Here is an 8,633-nt window from a genome sequence, read left to right as displayed (position 1 = left end):
AATGGGATTATTAAGTACTCGTATCGGTACTCGGTATCGGCAAGTACTCAAATGTAAGTACTCAGACTTTTACTCGGTCTGGAAATGAGTGGTATCGGTGCATCTCTACTAATAATTATAATAAAAGTGGTGCATCTTAATTATCGCTCCAACACATCGGTTGTTCCTTTCAGACTGACCTTGCCTCGACATGAGTTCAACAAAAGCACAGACAGGCAGCAGACCTGAGCCGCGCCGCTGACCTGACTTTCTATTCTGTTCAAGAAAATCCAGAAACCACTGTTCTGTGTCGAAGCTCAAGCTGAGTGTATGTGGGCATGTTTGTTGTATGTGAACGGCGTGTGTGCGACAAGTGAACAATCAGTGTTCATGTGCGTTAGTCCTCCTTAATTCTAAATAACACCTGAGTCCTTGTCATTGTGGGATGAACCCTAAGCCCTCAGATGAAATGCAGCCCGGCACGTCTGCGCATCGGGAGCACATACGACACACACTCCGACACACACCGACTCACACGGGGCCCCGCCGGTGTGCACACATGCATAATGACGCATTTTCACACACTCGTACATACAAACCAGAAGAAACAAACAGTGTCCGCAAGACGCCGACACACACACACACACACACACACACACACACACACACACAGAGCTCACCTGCCTGCCATGCCAAGTAGAGGATTACAGTGTAAATCAGAAGCTTACCTGGAGAGAGTGTAATGTAAAAACCCACAATACTCCATGATGGCTTTGTGGATAGACTGTAGGAGGGATGGGCCGCATTACGTTTGTCTGATACAAAGAGATAGGGCTTTGATAAATCATGGTGTCGGTATCATAATATGCATGGATAGGAGCAAGGTTATTATCGTTAAGGAAAACTAACGAAATGACCAAAACTAGAATTGTAAAAACCTAATGCCTACAAAGATATAGAAATGTTTCAGCGCTCAGGAGAATCATGCATTGTTTATTGCGTAGATGTGGTGTCCAAAGCATGTGTTAGTTATTTATTCCATTTCTTTGCTCTATTTATTATTATTGTGACTTCCAATTTTTTTATTTTATGTTCTTATCCTGGTTTTTATCTCAGACTGTTTTTATCTTGTCTGGGTTTTTATTATGTTCTATTGCATCTTGTTTTTATTTATTTGATCTTATATATTTATTTATTTATTTTCCTTATCCATGCTGCTATACCGATGAATGCTGGAACACTGAGCACTTTTTGCTCTGTCTGTAAGCCCGATCCAGTACCTGTCTAACATGTTCAGTCTATGTCTGGTTGTAATATCAAAGCAATCACCTCGACTGCAAAACAAATCTACCTACAGGTACAAATAAAGTGACCTTGAACCTTGAACCTTGAACCTTGAATCCCTGTATCTTGTGAAAAACCTGTTCTTATAAGTGTTTTTGAATTGGCTTCTGTTTGAACAGTCCTTGTGCTCCTCCCTCAGTCTATTCCAGACTTTAACACCACACACAGATAGGCTCAAACTTTTCCTAGTAGTGCGCACCCTCTGAATTTGAAATTAAATCTACCCCTTAAAGCTATTCCTAGCGATGTGGCATTTCTCACAGCACTTAGTAAAAGTTTGAACATGAACTACCTGCCTCCCTCCAAAGCCCCGCCCACTTCCCTCTGCCTGAGCTCTGAGGCTCCTCCTCCCTCCTTCTCTCACCTGATGCGCACAGAGGAAGCAGAGGTGGAGGTCCGGTCCACTTCGGTGTGTCTGCAGACCCCTCCCTCAGTGATCAGATACATCTCTCTCTTTAACCCCAACTGGTCCAGGCAGACGTCCATCCTCCAGGAGTCTGGGTCTGCTCCAGGTTTCTGCTGCTAAAGGGAAGGTTTTCCTTCCACTGTCACCAGTCACAAGTGTTTGCTCCTGGAGGATTCTGTTGGCTTTCTGTAAATTGGCTTAGAGTCTGGTTTGGACCAACTCTATATATAAAGTGTCATGAGAGAACTTTTTTGTGATCTGGCGCTATATAAATAAAATTTGATTGAGTGATTTGATTGGTTTTCCCCTGTAAAGGCGGCCTTACACTGTGCGAGTTTAGAGACGATTTCTTACTCGTGCGACTATTTCTGGGATCGGGCCCGATGTGCCTCTAATCGTGTGTGGTGCTTGGTGCAGTGTACATGGGGTAAAGAGAAGCGATTAGCACCTCATGACCACCTCACGACCAGCAATCGTGTGTTCGCAAGGAAAACGGAGCTGTTTGAAATCCTGCTCGCTCCTCATGAGTGTATCGTACTGTCAAAGCAGTGCCACGAACCGATGGGCCTCAAATTCTCACATTGTGCATGCGCGAACACAGACGCGTACAGTAGCGTACAAGCTAACAGTAGCTGGCTACTGTCCTAGTGCAGTTTGGCTGTTGCAGCTTACCTCTAGTTCTCCTGTAGGTTTTGCTGTAGGATGACAGCCCATACTGTCCACGTCTGGACAACCAATTCCTACACCGAACACATCGTTGTCTTTTCTTTTTTGATTCCTCACAGATAATGGCACATATTACCAAAGCAGCTCGTTGGTTTTTGTTCAGCACTACCATTTTGTGACTCACGCCAACGCACAATCGTCAATGCACTTTTACGGATTCCTTGGTATTTTAACGTTGTATTTCCGGATACAACACTCAAACGTGTGGTGCGTCCTGTGGTGTATGGTCCTACAGTGTGAGCAGTCAGGTCGCATGCGAGCGTCGGTCCGTGCAGTGTGAGAACAGGAATCGTGAGCCTGACTGTACGACTGATTCGCACAGTTTGAGATGGAGCTGCGTGCAACGATCGAAATAATTGCACAGTGTATGGACACCTTAAGTCACTTTGGAAAAAAGCGTCTGCCAAATGCATAAACATCATCCACCTGCCGCGGGCCCGCAGCCCCTGTTCCATCAGTAGACCCTGAATTTAAGGGTGTGGTCTGTATGTAAGGGTGTGGTCTGTATTTAAGGGTGTGGTCTGTATTTAAGGGTGTGGTCTGTGCAGTTCTGGGTCAGTGTCTTCACTGCACCACAGAGATTAGGTGTCCAGGCGACAGGTGCGCGCACTGTGAACGCGTGGCCTCCGCAAATTTTTCTGTGGACATTTGAGGTTTCATAGTCCATACATTTATCATCCTACATGTGTGACACCAAGTAAATGTACCTGTATGAGTCCCACCGTCATAAAAGCTGCGCTTTATGCAGACTTGTTTTGTCCAGTACAGCTGACTTCCGGACTTTTATCTCCATCCTTCATTCATCAGACTCCAGTTTGTTCCCTTGGTTGTCGTTTCTGTTCATAAATCCGTTTTTTCCCTTCCACATGTGCATTTCAGTTTTATCCAAACACATCCTAGACAGTAGACTGTGGTCAGTGACAGAAGAAGCAGCGCGAGTGAAGCGTCAGATTCAGAGGGACACATATCGGATGTGGGGACGGCGATAATGGATGATTGACAGGAGGCTCAGTCAGGTTCAGCCAATTATTTTATTCGGACCGACTAAAATGATTGGTCAGACTTTTATCAGAAATATATGAGAATTAAACATTTTTGAGTTTCAGTACCTGGTGGATTTCTTTTACAGTTTAGTTTGACACGCGCTTATTAGGAGCATTTGAAGATGACAAAAGAAAAGTGTAAAAATGCCACATCATACGGTAGAGCTTTAAATTATAACTCCCTTCCCTTTCAGCGAATAATCTCTGTACATTTCCTGGTAGTTGATTATTTTTGGCTTTGAATATGATTTGTGTTGTTTGTAGTTCTATGATGTCTGTGAGTTTGAGTCACTTTGTAAAAATAATGCATTTGTGTGATCTGTGGAACCTGCCTTATGAATGATCGTCACTGCTTTCTTTTGTAGAATGATTAGTGGATAGATTGTCCTGTTGTAGTGATCGCCCCAAACCTCTGCACAGTAACTTATATATTTTTTCGAACAATGGAACAGCAGAGAATGCAGAGTGATTTGTGATCCAGAACCTGTTTTGCTTTATTCACTGTAACATTTATGATTCCAAGAGCAGCTGCAAAAGTTCTGCCAAAGAACCATCACATACATTACAGCAAAACTAGAGAAGTTCCAAAACGCCCAGTGGAAAGGAAACACATCCAAGAATAGCAGATAAAGCAGCGATGTTAAAAAGTACAACTAATGATAATGCTCAGGGCCGGCTTATAATAAAATAATTATCTGATTGACTGTATACACAAGGCGGAGCCACGGGCGCTGACACTGTTAGTAATCCCAGAGTGCAGCGTGATAATGCCTCCGCCTGCGCCGCGTTTCCACACACAGATAATTACTGAGTGCTTCAAAAGTGCCCGACCTCTGCAATCTTTATCATTTTTTGACCCTAAAAACATTCTGGAGACCCTAAATGACAGTGAGAGGGGCAGCCCCCAATGGCTCCAGCAGCGACAATCAGCCAGTCTGAAGTTTCTAAACTCATGACATGAATTTACAGAAGTTTTCCACAGTGTTTAAAGGCAAACTGTCAGGGAACAAGTTCATTTAAGTCAAAGTTAAAGTGGAAGTTAACATGTTCTTTACCGTTAGTTTGGAAATTCACGTCTAAATAAAGCTGGCCTGGATTTAAGGAGCAGGATCTGACCAGTTTTCAGTGTCACTGGGTGAAAAATCCTGGATTACTTTACTTTTTTTTCTCCCTGTTTTTTGTTGTTGTTTGTTTTTTATTTTGGTTTCTCCAGATTTAACATAATTATTGAAATGAAATGTTAAGAGTAGTTACGATGCATTCAGATCCAAGGTGTGATTAAACCTGTGACCTGTAAATTAGATCGGTTAGACAGTGTTGGGTGATGTGGACAGTGTCTTTGATTAGTCTCATCACATTTATTTAGTCACAACAGTTACAATAAACAGAAAAAATACGACATGCACCGACTTCAGTTTGTGGCCCAGTGAAGTCTGCAAACTGTTCAGATATCAGAAAACTTTATTAACCCATAAAGATCCCAAGATCCCCCGATCATTTTCACTTGTTCCATTGGCAGATTTTTTTGCTTGAATTAAGTAAAAAAAAACCTTGAATTAAGCAAAAATAAATAAATTCATAAAAAATCTGTCAATGGAACAAGTGAAAATTATCTTGGTAAGGTTTCTTGAAATAAGATTTTCCAGATCTATTGCCTAAAAATAAGTTCCTATATCTGACTGAAAAGTTCCTCTGTAGGTGATTCTGTCTGAGTTTAAGTGTGATGAGATATTTGGACTAGAAAGGAAAGAATTTAACAATTCCAATTCCATTATGGATATTGCTAATCGATCCGATTCTCTTATCGATTCTCATTGGGTGAAGGAATAAAAGAGTACAAACAGGTGTGTTTGCATGAACTGTCTTTTATATTTCCATCTGCACAGAAAATAGAACATATACAGTATGAACTAATAATAAGAACAGATGACGCTGGGCCCAGTTCGGGGGGGGGGGGGGGGGTACATTGAAAGTGAAACTACAGACTCTTTACTAATTCCTCTATTGCCGCATTTCTACTACATGGAACCGGTTCAACTCGGCACGGCTTGTCTCCCGTTGTTGTGCACCTCATTTCCTTTCCCTTCTTACCTTTGGAAACTTGTATTTGAGGAGTTACGACGTTTGTTCCCTACACCGGAACCGGAACCGGCCCAGTGTTCACTCTGCTGCTACATTCACAAGCACCGCTGAGTAGAGAATCAAATACGTGACATTCCTGTAAATGATTCACATGTGGACAAATGTTTGAGGAGACTGGAGGGATTCCACCTTTAGAAGAAATGGAAGCTGTGACAGTGTTCCAGTGGACCTGGTGTGGTCTGTTTGGACCTGGTGTGGCCTGTTTGGACCTGGTGTGGTCTGTTTGGACCTGGTGTGGTCTGTTTAGACCTGGTGTGGTCTGTTTAGACCTGGTGTGGTCTGTTTGGACCTGGTGTGGTCTGTTTGGACCTGGTGTGGTCTGTTTGGACCTGGTGTGGTCTGTTTAGACCTGGTGTGGTCTGTTTGGACCTGGTGTGGTCTGTTTAGACCTGGTGTGGTCTGTTTGGACCTGGTGTGGCCTGTTTGGACCGTTTCTGCCTCAACACCATGTTGGCTACGTTCTGACCAAAACAATGCAGTGTGACGTCATCGCGCATGCACAACGAAGGTGGAATCGATAAACAGAATTGTTAAGCAGGCAGGCAAACGATTCCAAGGAATCGAGCTACTGGGAATCAGTTCTCAAAAAGAACCGGTTCTCGGTTCCTATCCTTATCTACAATGTTTCTGTTCCATATTATATGGACTAGCTGTATTGTACTCGTGGTGCCATTGTGTGTGAAAAGTGCTTATACATTATTGTAAACGCAGCCTTCACATTGTAGCATCGTCTGCTAAATGTCATGAACGGCAGCAGAACCACTTCTGAAAATGGAGTATGGTGGCAGGGATGAAGAATTCAAAGTAGAGAGAGGCTAAAATGGCCCAGCATACCTGACAACATTTGAATACGGACATAAAATTGTGCCTAGTCGATAGAGAATGTTTGTGTTCATTTGGTGAGTTTGGCGGTGATCGGGCTGGCTGAGGAAAAGCCGTACAAACGCCCTCCTGTGCTGCAACATGGACAGGACACAGAACATGTATTCTATAGTAGGATTACAGACCGTTAGCTTCAGCAGCGTAGGCACAGAGGGAACGGAGGGAGGAGGTTGGTTAATTAGCAGCTAACGACTTGTAATAAAATTTAGCACATCATGTTACTTCAAAGTCTTTTTTGCCACAGCAGCGCCACTGCAGAATATATATAGGGAAAACCCAGTATATGTACATGTATAAAACTGTAAATATACAAACACAATACAGAAAATGTGTCGGTCTTTGTGTATTCAGGTGAAATTGTTGGTTAATGTTTGTCTGTGTTTCATAGATGAAGCCCTGCCCAGTTTTACGGTGAAGTTAAAGTAAACCGAGCTGCTGCAGTTACTCGGTTAACTCTTTAGTTGTTAATTATTACATTACCATAAATTCAGGGATCAAACAGGTGCTTGAAATCCTTGAGAATGCTTGAATTTCAATGTTGTGTTTTCAAGGTCTGAACAATGCTTGAATTTTTATTGAAGTGCCTTTTGTGATGGGATTTATTTATTTATTTTAAATATTAACTCAAGGCAGAGCAACTTACAGAGAGGTGATACATTTAGAAAAACAAGAAAAGCACTCGGAGAGCGCAGACCTCTGCCAAGACAACTCTGCCCCCCCCCCCCCATGTTTGTTTGTTTGTTTGTTTGTTTGTTTGTTTGTTTGTTTGCAAGATAACTCAAAAAGTTATGGATGGATTTTCATGAAATTTTCAGGAAATGTTGATACTGGCACAAGGAAGAAATGATTACATTTTGGTGGTGATCGGGGTTGGGGGGGCCCACGGGGGGGGGGGGGGGGGGCACTGATCGGCCTTGGTGGAGGTCTGCGCTGTGTTCTCTAGAAAAGCACTGGGAGAGCGCAGACCTCCACCAGGGCCGATCAGTGGGGGCCCCCACCCCCGATCACCACCAAAATGTAATCATTTCTTCCTTGTGCCAGAATCAACATTTCCTGAAAATTTCATGAAAATCTGTCCTTAACTTTTTGAGTTATCTTGCTAACAAACAAACACGCACACACACAAAGCTTAGCCATCACAGTACTTCCTGGTGGAGGTAATAAAACCATGTCAAAGAAATAAAATCTGCAGGTGTTCTCAGGTCGACTCCAGGACATTTATATCTTAATCTTCGTCTCGGTGTCAGTGCGTCTAATGAACACCAAGTGGCTTCCCTTTTTCTGGATAAAACTTTGTGTTCTCCTTTAATTTCTAAAAGTTTTGCTGTTATGAATCATAATCTTAGATGTTTATAGCATAATACAAGGCACATCGTGATTAAAAAAAAAAGTGGAAAAAACTAATCCTAACTATATGTATTCCTGCAGATTTGTATTTTAGCTCGGTGATAAGGTGCTGTGCTGTAAAGATTTGAAAATGACCGTTAAAAGTGCTTGAACTTGACCTTGAAAAGTGTGTATGAACCCTGTAAACTGGTTTTAGTTCCATTTCCATGAGTTTACATCATTTCCAGTTTCTTCACACTTGATCACATTTGACAGAATTAATTAAAAACAGTTCGAACACTGTCAGAAAGTCTGGGTTTGTATAATTATTACATGTGTTGGACTGTTTAGAGTCATCAGATTTTTGACAGTTCCTTTTGTTTCATCTTTTTCTTCATTCATGGCCTCCTCAGTATTTCACACGGGTTCGGACCACATGTATAAATTGTTGGTCCAAAGGCTTCTGGTCTACATGTTCCTGGGTGACCTGGACTCGTCCCTGGTGGGCTTCCATGTCCAACCAGGAGCAGACCCCAGGGCAGACCCAGGACACGCTGCAGGGGGGATATCTGTGGACTGGCCTGGGAACGCCTCAGTGTCCCCCCCTGGAAGAGCTGGAGGTGGTGGCCTGGGGGGTGGGGGTCTGGGCCTCCAGCTCTAGAAATAGATTAAAACGAACTGAATTAGAGAAAAAAAAGAAGTCCAAACTAAATAAAACTAAACTAGAATGAAAAATCCAAAACTATTCGAACCTTGGTCTGTATGTGGAACCTGAACCAAAGTTT

This window comes from Sphaeramia orbicularis, chromosome 1, assembly GCF_902148855.1.
Source record: "Sphaeramia orbicularis chromosome 1, fSphaOr1.1, whole genome shotgun sequence".
NCBI lineage: Eukaryota > Metazoa > Chordata > Actinopteri > Kurtiformes > Apogonidae > Sphaeramia > Sphaeramia orbicularis.
This window is presented reverse-complemented; position numbering follows the sequence as displayed.